Here is a 13,568-nt window from a genome sequence, read left to right as displayed (position 1 = left end):
GTGTTTCAGAAAGTGTAAAGGATTTGTGAGATAGTGGAACTTCCAAGCGGATTTCTTGGGGACTGGACGTAGGCAACGGACTTTGCCGAACCAGTATAAAAACTGTGTTTGCACTTTCTCTTCCCTTAAACTCTTTTATTTATTGTTGCTTATTGTTTCTATTCAGTAAGTTTAATTTGAATTATTATTTAGGAATTCATTTTAAAAGGAATCTTGGGACTTGGGTTAAAATCAAAGTAGAATTTTTAATTGGGGAATAGTTTGTGATATTTTAATTCAACTCTCCATTCCTAAGATATCTGAAACCACTTGTCCAACAAGTGCTAGCTCTTCCAGTGCTAACACTGAACAAGACTTGAAAAAGAAAATGTTAATGGGCAATAGGCATTATATTCATTCATTCTTATGACAAGTGTTTGTGTTGTGCCTCAGTAGTGCCAGGTGGTAAGTGAAAAGGCATTGTTCAAACCAAAATGTGGAGGAGAAAGTACTATGTTCCATCTTTTCCTACAAAACAAAACATAAAATAGTGACCTAAAAGAAAATCAAGAAAATATATTGATTAAATTAAGAATCACAAAACCATTCTATATTATTGCTTCAAGCTAGCATTCTCATTTTATATTTCAGTCAATTAGAGCTCCGGAAACTAGAAATAATGAAGCAAATAAAAAACTAAAAAATAAAACCGCTGGATCAGGCAACAATCATGCCATTGACGTTGAGCAATAGTACCACCATGACCAATCCATTGGATCCCCAACACAATTATTTTTGCCCCGTGACCAAGATACGAATATCAACAAGTAACAAAGTTCACCAAGTCAGTGCATAAGATGTAGATGGATGCAAAATCACCGTCAAAAGTCAAGCAAAGAACAACAATGGAAAACAAAGTAGTCTGATAAATATGTTTGTAAACTACAATTTCATTTACCATGACTAGTTCTTGTTAAGGAAGAGGAATGTTGTATGTTTGTGCCTGTGTCTGTGAACACAATAATGTTTAGAAAGTAAACACATGTCCACACTGTAATTTGAGTGATTACTCTAGCTGTAACCCATGTCAACATATGTTCACCTTTTTCAGTGACTGCATTGACCATAAGATTTCACATGTTGTAGTTCCCATGTTTTATACTCAATGAGAAGTGCAATATTTGAATTCATACACTAAAGATAGATACTTTAGAATTGAAAATATGCGTCATAGTCAATGAAACTCATAAAGGGATAATTTATAATCTACAATTCTATACATATAGCTTCTAAATATAGTCATTCAATAAAAGACCAAGCAAATTAATATTGTTGGTAGATTTATACGGGTAAAACTAAAAACACAACTCCTGAGAAATTCCTGCTGCAATTTTTTGGCAGATATTTTTGCTAACTCCTCAAATCAACTATATATTTTACAACTTACAAGATAAAAATAATTAATATATATGCTTAAGCTTGAGAACATGTTAGAACATATAATGTATGCATACAATCAGTCAGTTCATTAGTTCTAGTTTTCAAGTTTTCTCTTATTCAATACCAAATTAACATATTCTATCTCATATTATAATGTGAGTCTCAATATTTTTACCTTATTCTTGAAATCTTGTTGGACAATAAAGAAATTAGTGTAAATGTTGAAAATTATAGAGTAACCATAACTTCCTACTTTTTTTTTTCCAATATATAAACACTGGAGAGACAAATATATCAAATTCAAATTTTGTTCTTCTATATCACATAATGTGAAAAATAATACACTAACAAACCATATGGTATTATCTGATAATACTTTTTGTTTTACATTTTTGTTGCCCCAATAATGTAATACCTTCTTGTTTAGCAATAGTATAGATTCTAACACCAACACTGGAAGAATTTTAAATTTTATTAATACATAGATATATACTTTTCTGATAAAATGTAGACCACATACTTTTGGTTGAAAAAATTATGTACATTTCAAAATCAAATAAAAAAAATAAAATCCCAATTAATTATTTTAACCCTAAATCAAAGTATTGTCGATATTTAAAAGTAAGGATGACAACTCACAGTACAAATACCTATGCTCAGCACAAGCTTTACACTGGTCGCAATATATGAGGCTCTTCAAATCTCCTTTATCACCACATATTAGACATATATTTTCCTGTCAAGTTCATTGAAACAATTATGGACACACATTCTAATATTAGGCCATGAAACAAGCTATAAGTTTAAATGTTCTTAAGATAAAGGAAAAACATTGTCTATCAATAGTCATAGATAAATTCTAACTTGACTGAATATTTACAGTGAACTGCACACAAAGTCAACAAAACAATCACAAGACCCAGTATTCATTATTGCTTACATATCCACTAAACATATTAAGAAAATAAGGGCAACACAACAAACAACAAAATGTAAAATCAAATATTCCTTAGCATATCTCCTATTGGAACACGTTAACAAATAAGAGCATTGGCGTTCTCTTGTTCACCTAAAGCAACTCAAATGTGTGTCATTTACAAGTTACAACAAGTTTCTATGAAATTGCAACTTATAGCTCACAAAATTTAAAAGGATTTTCAAAACAAGCTACAAACATTTAGAAATCAAAATTATTATTGAAAATGAAATTAAAAACCTGAAATGGTAATGAGCACGCTGAGATATCCCATATCTTGAATGACTTTGAGACCAACCTGTCTCGCAACCCAAGTTCCGAAAGTGAAATTTCACCATTAGCCGAACCCATGTTAAACACTTTGTGTCTGAAATTCTCCAACTTTCTTAAGTTTTCAAATTTCTTCAATCCTCTTAACCCATCATATTGCAAAACTAGATAACTAAATCCAATAGCTTATTTAACACACAAAACAAAAGATTTCTCTGCGAGAAGCACAATTCCCTTTCAAAACCCTAGTTTACCAAAACCAAACTCACAGAAGCCATTCAGAGAATCAATATGCACAAATTAAGAACAAAAGCAGGAAATTGAAGTTTGAGCAGTAAATCCCTCACTTCTTCGGTCTTCTTCCAACTTAAATCTAGAGATGGCTCACAGCATTCTTGCGGGTCAACCCTTTTGCATTGCCAAGTCCACCTCACCTCACCAGCCACGCCCACCCCAGCAAGGTCTCCATCTGCACCTCCATGTTTGCCTCCTCCATCGTGCCGCAGTTGATCTTTTGCTGCTACAAAGAATTTGATCCCGAGCCATCGTGATTGACGTCATTGTCATCCTCCTCGTCACTGTCGTCTTCATCGCCGTTGTAGTGGTGGTTGTTGTTGTTGGAGGAGAGGGCCTGGTGCATGCTCCTGTTGTCGCGGATTATGGAGAATGTATTGCGTGAGGCACGGTTGATGTCGAGGAGGGTGCGACGGGACTCCAGCGAGATGCTGAAGGCCGACGCATGCTCTGACAAGATGACAATGATGTGGTCCTCGTTGTCGTGGCACGCACCATTCATGTAGGTGAAAGAGATACAAACAAATTAAAGTGTGTGAGAGAGAGATAGACAGAGGGATACAGATAGTGTTAAAAATTTCAAAGCATTCGACGATGGTGATATAATTAACCGCCATTGAACTTGACTTTCTAATACAGTCTTTATAAAATCGTCGTCGTCGAAGTTGATTATATTATAAAATTTCCACCGCAACACATTCTAAGACGGTTTTTGGGAACCACCATTGTTTCGCTGTCATAGAATGTAGTTTTTTTAGTAGTGGTGTTTACATAATGGTCATGTTGTCCTAAATATATTTGTCAATTGTTAATATTTGGATATGGTAATAATATATTTGTCTTGATTCAAAATGAATTCAAATGCAAAATGTACCAATTCTTAAATAAATGACAAAGTAGACAATTAATGACAAATCCAAAACACAATCATCTTCTTACACGCAAACACATACACAAGCACTAATTAAAATGCAATACCACAATAACATTTAAAGCTCCTGACAATTACATTGACTTAGACAGTATCCTAATCTAAAGCAACATCATTCACTTCAACAACCCAAAATACACCGAACAAGTCACACAATCCTACCCTCTACTCGTGCAACAACTCATGACACATATCATCTCTCCAAACAAACACAACAACCAGGATAGTAAAGTTACAACAGATAGCATCTGCCCCTTCTTACTTTCAGAGTTCAGCTTTATTTGCATCCTCATAATCCTCTTCTTGTGCTCATCCATTGCTTCTGTAAAAACTTCATCAATACCACCATCAATTTCATCAGCCCAGTGAAAGTGGTTACACAATATCGTCCCATTGTTAACCCTCTCTGCAACATTAGCCACAAAAAAACCTAAATAAGAATAAAAGGATCTAACAAATTAGAAGAAAGACAAGGTATTTCACCTTCCAATTAGGGCAACCCCAAAGCAATAGTTCAGGATTTTTTGAGCTATGCGAAGTAACCAACACCTCCCTATCATCACACAAACATTTTCTCCATCCAAATATAATGGGTGTCGAGTATGATGACAATGATGCAGCACGGTCAGCTAAAGACAACCCTCTTGATGCTGATGATTCTACTCTATGAGGTGACATCGTGAGTTGGGGCGACAAACAATAGCCTCGTGAATGGTGGGGCTCGTGAATGAGGTCATGGGGTAGGATAAGAAATCTTTTTAAACCAAAACCTATTAATATATAATGGGAATTTAAAATGAACCATAGGGAGATGTTAAATCCACATTGGCGTTGTTACACCATGGCATTTAGGTACAAGCCATGTGTACACACATGTAGACACTTAACGGTAAAAGTGACGGCGAGGACGAAAACAAAGGACGGAATAAAAGTTTGTGGACTTTGACTAGCCTCCACAAAGTGTAAGGACTGAAATCAGAAATGTCAAAAAGATGGAGAACTAAAAGCATATTTATCCCTTAAAAAAAATTAACATTATAAAAGTTTAAATATATTCTTATTGAATACTATTGACATATATAACTTTATTATTTTATTTTAAATTATAAGAGAAGTAAAAACTTAATAAATTGAAATTTTCCCTTATCTTTTCAATGGTTTTATTTAATTTTGAAGTATATCATCTTTGATACTTTATTTTTAAAATTTTCTCAAAATATGAAAGTTATATACAAATGATTCATTCATTAAAGTTAAAATGAGTTACAATAATTTATTAGGATATACATATTTGAGTTGGGTTTAGTGAAAAGTACAAGCAAGTATCTCACCATGTAATAAACCATGGTTCAAATTCTTATTGAAGATGTGCTTACATATAAGGATTGATAGTGCCTTGTATAAAATTATCTCCAAAGAAGCAGAGAATACATGCAGGGCAAAATCATTTACCATGGGAGTGTTTGTTTCACAAAATCTTATTGAATTTTGAGAATGTAGAAATGAGAATATATATTCTCATATTTTTTAAGAGGTAATTAAACAAGATTCTCGCGTATCTTGAGTTAGGAGGATATTTTAAAAAGTTGCAAGTAGTTGGTGTCGTGAGTTTTGATTGAAATATCCTTTCTATTTTGTGTTGTAATGAGTTTATGATCGAGGCCGTACCCGAATCAAATAAACATTAAAATGCAGTAACTAGGAAGTGATCCTAGGTCGTTTCCCAACGAGCAATGACTAACCAAATGTTCATAATATGCTTCGTTATAACAGTAACAGTAACGATTGGGGGGGTTTGTTTTGTGAATTTAAGAACAAGTAGATTGGAATACGAAATTAATAGTATTAAAAACGTGTTGTTTCCTCTGATTCAGAAGCTATTCTCTTATCCTAGGTTGTGAGGATTTCACCCCTAGCAGTTAACCACTTAATCCAACCCTAATTTAATTTACTAAGCGAAAATCAATTTAGGATTATCAATATGTGATTAAGCACACATACACCAATTAACCCCTTGTTCATTAAGCACGAACGTAATTTAAGCATAGAGGTAATTAATCGAACACGAAGCGTGCACAAATTAACAAAACGCATGTGGGTTAATTGGTGAAGGGAAAACCGATAAGAGAGCAACATCAAAAACAGAACCTGAAAGAGAATTACGCTTCATCCTCAGAGGGAAACAACACTAGAATTTTAGCCTTCCATAAGTTCAACAAAAGCAGCAAACATAAATGAAACTAGAAGCAAAAACGTAAATGAAGCTAAAGACAGAACACGTAAATGAAGCTAAAGACAGAAAACGTAAATGAAGCTAAAGGCGAAAGAAGGAATAAAAACGAAATTGAAATTAGAAGCAGAGAATGGAAAATTGCATTCACGTGAACAGCAATATCAAGCTCAAAACGTAAAACCCTAAAACTCCTGAATAATAGAATAGCCTTTACACAAATCCCAAGACTGTTATTTATAAGGGTCACTCAAAGTCACTGGGCCCTATTACATTATTTTGGCCTAAAACGAAATAAAAATAATTGAACGCCATAAAATGAAATTAGACGAAATTTAATAAAATTGTCTTCTCTCTTCAAATCCAATCTGACTCGGCCCAATTGCTTATAATTATCTTGAAATTGCATTAAAAACATCAAATTATTCAAGTGGGCCCAATTGATAAAACTGAATAATAAATTTAACAATTAGAGTAAATCAGTAATTAAATTGGTGACAAAAAGGGTTAAGAAATAGGAGAAAATAATGACATATCAATTTGTTATATATTAAAATTTGATAATTGTAATACATGGATTTAGTGGAAGCATGAAAAATTTGATTGTTGACGTAAAATATAATAATTTTTTAATAATAAAAAGAATACTTTAGTAATATAACTAGCGGAGTGCCCTGTGTGATGCACGGGTCGGTATTTTACTGTAAGCGAAATAAATACTATTTGTCAGGGTGCTGTTTGTATCATTAGAGTGTAAGTGACATAAATAATATTTGTCAGGGTGCTATTTGTATAATTTTACTGTAAGTGACATTTGTCAGGGTACTGTTTGTATATAACATAAAGATAATTTGTATCAAGAGTTGATTGTGTTGAAAACATTTTAAAATTAATTTAAATTATGTAAAAGAAACATAGGAAATAAATTAAAAAATATTGTGGTTTTGCAGGAAAATTTTTATTTTACATGTATTTTATTGTGAAGAGGGACTAAATTTTCATAATTAATAGACATATGAAAGTAATATTTTCATTGTAAAAGATAATTGACACTTAAAAAAAATAAGTTTTTTTGTAAAATAATTTTGTAGTGTTTGTTTTAAAAAAAATTAGTGGGCATATGAAAGTAATATTTTCATTATAAAAGATAATTTACACTTATAAAAAAAATAATGTTTTAGTCTTTGTTTTAAAAAATGTTTCAGTCTATAAAAATAATTTGTTATTATATTAAATAATTTTGTAATCTCTATAGATAATATTATTTAAAAATAACCTTTTCTTATCCTAAATAAATTTTAATCTAATTCAGCAAAAAAACAATTATAATCATGTATAAAAAATAATGTTTTAGAACAATTTTAGTTACTATATGATTACAGGACACAAAGTTAATGCTCTTTGTAATTTAAAGTTAAAAAACTATTCTAGCAATTTGAATGTAAAAAAATATGCAGCTTAAATTAATTTAAACATATAGCATTTTAATAGTTAAAAATTGCTAAACTTAAATGCAATTTTATTTTTTTAATTTTATTTAATCTACAGTTTGATCTCTTTATTTTATAATTAAAACATTTGATTATTCTATTTTTAAAAATTCACAAATATGATCTCTTTATTGCAAAATATAAATATTTGGTTTTTATATCTTAAAAAATCCACAATTTTTGTTAAATCTTTAATTTTTTGTATATTTTATTTCTTTTTTTTACTCTGTGCTGTTGTTTTCCAAATGCAGAATGGGAATGAGAGAATCCATTGCTTATGTTACTATTGGCTTTCTTATTTAGTGAAGAAGGGTAATTTTGTGGGAAACGAAAATGCAAAACACAAAGGTTAGGAAAAAACAAAAAACTTTTCCCCGTAACTTTAAAAAACTTAAATGTTCAATAATTAGAAGCAAAAATATTGAAAGGTCACAGCATGGTGGGATAAGTTTTTTTTTCTGATCAAGTAAATCTGAAAACAGAACATGGATATTACATGGTCTGTAAAACATAAGCACTAGAATAAGCAGCAAATAAATATGAGATGAGCATAGCAGGGAATGTGTAAGATGAGCAGAGTAGACAACAATATCCCTCCATCAACAATGTTCAGTTAACTAAACAATAAATTCGTAGTACAACAGTTATAAATTACTAATACATCAGATTAAATAAAACAGACTCATTTCATTCAAATTCAAACCATGAAAACTCAAAACTCACTGATACATTCCTTAACAATGTCATATGACAAAACAAAATTTGAAAGCCAAAATTTATGTGGAATACATCTCAACTGCATAAGAAATATACTCCATGCGTAGGATGTTTAACTCTGGCAGAAAACAAAATAAAAATGTTTTTATGAACCAATAATGATGTGTAAAAGAGAAATAAAATTTAAGCTAATGTGCAAAATAAAAAAGATTAAACATTTATAATATATCTGATGTTCAAAGTCAAATAAGTAAATAAGAAAGAGACCATGTAATTGACAAAATGTTCATAAAAGACAAAAAGATAGAAAAATCAAAGTACATAAGCTAACTCTAATACTCCTAATTCTTTCTTCGGCAGATGACAATTTCCCATATTTTATCAATGGTCCTGTAATAGAAGGAGACTTCATCACCGTGGGAGAAATCATTATCTGCAAGGAATTGATACCATGATTGGACAACATATCTGCGCCTAACTCCACCATCAACCACCACAACATTCCACTATAATGGAGGTCCAAATCTCCTGAGAATGGTCATGTGTTGACCGCAGGCATTTACATGTGTCATGACACAATTGGGGAGTCTCTGCATGGGAAAAAAATAGCATGATATATAAGCATGAATTAATAAGCAACATTGAAGAGGTTTTCATTGTTACCAGTGGTCCTGGTGCACCAAGAATTGATTGTGTGATTTCAAGTGTCCAAATATGTTGTCATGACATAACTTCTGGCCTTCTGCAAGTCTAGCATTCCAGTGAGGAAACGAAATAAAGATCAAACATGGATTTGCTATTGCATGCCAAGAATTTACTGATCACAAATTCGTAAATTGATAAATCTTTTCTGAATTCTTTCAGCCCTTCCGCAAAGTAGACTTTTGCCCGATGCTGCCTTAGCCTAATTTGGTATATTGTTCCATCATATCTAAAGTTGACAAACTCAGGGTATTCTGGTGCCCATTGTTGGTGGTAAAAAGTGGGCACTTCTATAATGTCCTGCAAATAATTATAGCAAGAAAGCAAATATAAAACAGCATGAAGAATAAAAACAATTAGTATGTAACATTACCATATCATTGTGGAATACTGCAGTGAACTGTAGGATTAATGAATTAGTGTGAGTTGGATATTCAATCTGCAGTGAGAGGAAATGCAAAAATGAAAATCAAGTATGGCAGTGAAATAGGAACGTCTAAAATATGTGGAGAATGACAACAACATATTAAAATGAAAAAAAAAAGTTGTATGTACATTGTTTGTGACATAAAGGTTTCATTTTGCAGCATTCTTACTGCTGTAAATGTGCCTTTAATCTTTTGGATCAAACTTTTAGGGTGATACTCATGCCAAACTTAACAGGATGCTGACATAAAGTATCTTTCGACTGGAATGTAGATTAACAATCAAATAACAAAGGAAATTGTGTATTCGTTGTCTGCTGGTAAAAAAAAAAAACAAAACAATCTTTATAACAGTTGACGATAGTAATGAGTCAAAATATATTCGTGCATGCATTCAAAACATAAAGGAAGAAAGAAGGCTTGGTTCCATAGCTAGATCAGAATAGCAGGAGACAAAGAAAAGGTAGGTATGACATAGGTCACGCATTTTTTCAGGTTGAATAGTCGAAAGCAATATACATAAAAACCAAATAAAAAATTTAAATAACAAAAAAAAACAATTACATGCAAGGGGCCGAGAATGAAAAGGAAGTAAAATACAAAACAAAAAGCTAAGCCAGCAGGAAGCAAAACAAAAACCCATGTGAATGGAGTGAAAGAGTGAATAGAGTGAGAACGGGAATAGAAGAGAATAAGAAATGGAAAAAACGCAAGAGAGAAAGAGTGGACGGAGCAAAAATGGAAAATGTGACACCCTCTACCCCTCACATATATATTAATAAAGGAATAAAAATTCAAATATTAATTAAAAGTATTTTTAAAACATTTTTAAATACAAGCTTTTCAAATGGGTAAAAGGCTCGCATTCACTTTCTTCTACATCATATTCAAACTTGTCCAAATAAATAATAAAGTCATCTCGACTCAAAGAAAATCATATAAGTCTCATACAATTAATATAGAACCTATATCCTAATGTCACATCCTATCAGAGCGTGGTATTCCCGTGTCCTCTAGCATGAGGTTCTTCATAGTCATCCACCTATTCATCTGCTCCCCCGAACACAAAGTTCAAGATCATCACAGGATCCAAACACAAACAGCAAACCGGGAGTGAGTTATCACATTGCTAACTACTAGAGAGAAACAACACAACATATAGTAGCCAAATACAATTTACTTAGCATATCTCACATTATTTCATCACTTTGTCATTCATCAATCACACCTTTCAATCATCAATCATTATACACAGGAATCACACACTCCGATCAAGACATAATAACACATTAATTTCATAATAAACAATTAGCAAGCGTATGCGACAGTTATGCTAAGACTCAAGCCTATATGCAATGTGGTACCATGTCAGTGAAAAACCACCCTGGGGCGCTTAGGAGTATATAACAAGACACACCACACAATGAGTTTGTCAGGTCACTCTCACTAAGTAAGATCATAGGGAGACCAGTCAGGGTCACGATGTTTTGCGAGAATGCTCCAACCATATGGGATCAACATAGGCTTAAAGGAGCACTCAAACCCGATGACCCCCACGGCCTACACTCTGAAGAGTCCGTCAGGGCCTCTCCCTCCTGATTCAGGTCCAACCCCTAAAATCATTTTAGCACACAGACACTGCTAGTGAATTATACAATACCCACGACCTCACACTCGTGTCTTAAACACGTACAACATATTGCGCTACAATTTAACACTGGTTCCTATATAGGAACATACACTTTCTCTTTAACACTGGTTCCTAAATAGGAAACCTACACTTTCTCTTTAACACTGCGCATTTACACTTTTCTCAAGATAACACTGGTCGGGTTATTGTACAATTCACAGCTTACAACACAAATAATGTCACATCAAGAATTAATCACACATTTATTCACAACCAAAACTCATTCACAATTTCACATCTCATAATGTCACAATCCACCATCACATGTTTTCACGTATCTCACAATTCAACACCTGTTCTACTTTACACTTTTACTCAATCTCAATAACAATATTATAATCTCAAGGCAACATATTATTCCACAATTCATCACATATTTCATTTATAAGTAATGCTCATGAATTATACAATACCACGACCTCACACTCATGTTTCAAACATGTTTAACACAATTGCGCTACAATTTAACACTGGTTCCTAACTAGGAACCTACACTTTCTCTTTAACACTGCGCATAAACACTGGTCGGGTTATTGTATAATTCATAGCTCACGATATAATTAATGTAACATCAAGTGTTAAACACATTCACTTATTTACAATCGAATATCATGTCCACACTTTAACATCTCATAACATCACATCAACCATCTCATAACATTCCTAATGATATTCATAAGGTACAACATACACATGTTCATCAAATTTAACCATAATATTCTCAAACTCCAACACTTAATAATTTTTGGAATCATACTATAACACTCTACAATATTATTTACATAAATTATTAATATAAATAACAACCTCTATATATATATAAGCTAGCATACATCATATTGAATCACAAATTACAAAGTAAGCTTTCAATGCACAAATTCTAAATAATTATATGAACACTTTGGTCAATTTCAATTATGATATTAACTTTTTAAATTATATATAAAAACCTAAACAGCAAGAAAAAGAGAAAATACAAAATCAATATCTCTCTAAATTTCTCCTTACTTTATTTCATCAATTCATATTAATTAAAAAAAGTACTCGATTTATAGGGTTCACGCTCAACACAATAGCATATCAATTTCACAACAATTGGTCTGTCAAACATATATAATTCACTGTAATAATTATAAGGATAAAATGAAAATTGCAAAAAAACACCCCAAAACTCATTCCAATTGATATCTCTAAGGATCCCTACACATGTTCTCACTAATTCCCAATTGTGAATAACTCATCCCTTACCTCTAAGCGGGCTCACGTGTCTTCAGCCAGCGATAGCAACATCTCTAGCGGTTCCCGGAAATTCTTTCAATTATTCATCCGACTGCTCCGATAGAATTCCCAAACGTCAGAGAGACAGAGAAGAGATTGAAACCTCCACTTGTACTGTCTTCATACGATTCCTTTTTCTCCCTCCACGAATATTATATCTCAAATCCCAACGGTGGAAGCGTGCGGAATTGAATTTCGAACAACATATCCAAATTTCACAATAATCCAACGGTTAACGAAACCGGGATCATAGTTTTACCAAGACAGCTCTGGGTTTCTGCGGGAAAGAAAAAGGCTACAATGCGAAGGGTTTTTCTCTCAGTTCAGACATGATATCAAAATTTCCAACGGTGATAATGCTCGGAATTGTGTTGTAAACATGATACTCAAATTTCACGACGATCCAACGGTGAACGGGTTCGAGATCGTCGTTTTTCTGAGACTGATTTGGTGGGCTGCGGGAAAAAGAAAGGGTTTTGAGAGGAGAAGGGGAAAAACGAAAATGAGGCCAAAAGGAGGCAGCTGACTTAACATAACTATTTATACCTACGGTACTCAGCCTATTATTTACTCTATATTTATTTATTTATTTATTTTTTACTAAAAAGATTTTTAAATTTATTTACGAAAAATTGGGATGTTACAGAAAAAATCCAGGAAAACAGAGAATGAACAATGTTCAAAATATTTTGAGAGAGTAAGCGAGTAATTGGTTTCACATGCACCTTGCTTGTAGTTGTTGATGAATCAGAAGTGATGTTTGTCTTGGTTGAGTCAGTCGATAACTCTGAAGACATTCTCTGAGCTGTTTTAGTATTTTTTGTTCAAGGAATGAACATTGAATATCTGCTGAAGAAGTGGCCTGTGAAGAATAAATGTTGAAGTGACACAATGGTTGGTGAAAATGTGTAAGGGGCAGAATACGGAGAGGTTTGAGAATTGTGGAGCATTCAATGGAGTATGGCAAGATTGGAGGTGGAGAGTCATATGAATCATTGTGACTATTTTTTTTTTTGTTTACTGAATGTCCACAACCAATATTGATATTTCTAAAAATGCAGTGAAACAAATATATGAGCAAAAAATAATCAGCATGTATTTAATATGATAGGTGTTAACAAAGTAATTATGTTATATATTATATAT

The 13,568-nt window shown here is 32.6% G+C and overlaps 1 long non-coding RNA gene across 1 annotated transcript; it reads right to left on the bottom strand.

Annotated features, from left to right (window-relative positions):
- Window positions 1-373: 373 nt before the first annotated feature.
- On the bottom strand, window positions 374-4,609 carry LOC114384716. Its single transcript, XR_003660761.1, has 4 exons — window positions 4,374-4,609; window positions 2,636-4,296; window positions 2,070-2,155; window positions 374-507 (listed from the first exon to the last, which is right to left on the bottom strand). It is a non-coding gene; the product is annotated as an uncharacterized LOC114384716 (long non-coding RNA).
- Window positions 4,610-13,568: the final 8,959 nt, after the last annotated feature.

The sequence above is a fragment of the Glycine soja genome, chromosome 14 (genome assembly GCF_004193775.1).
Source record: "Glycine soja cultivar W05 chromosome 14, ASM419377v2, whole genome shotgun sequence".
In the NCBI taxonomy this organism is placed as follows: Eukaryota; Viridiplantae; Streptophyta; class Magnoliopsida; order Fabales; family Fabaceae; genus Glycine; species Glycine soja.
This window is presented reverse-complemented; position numbering and strand designations above follow the sequence as displayed.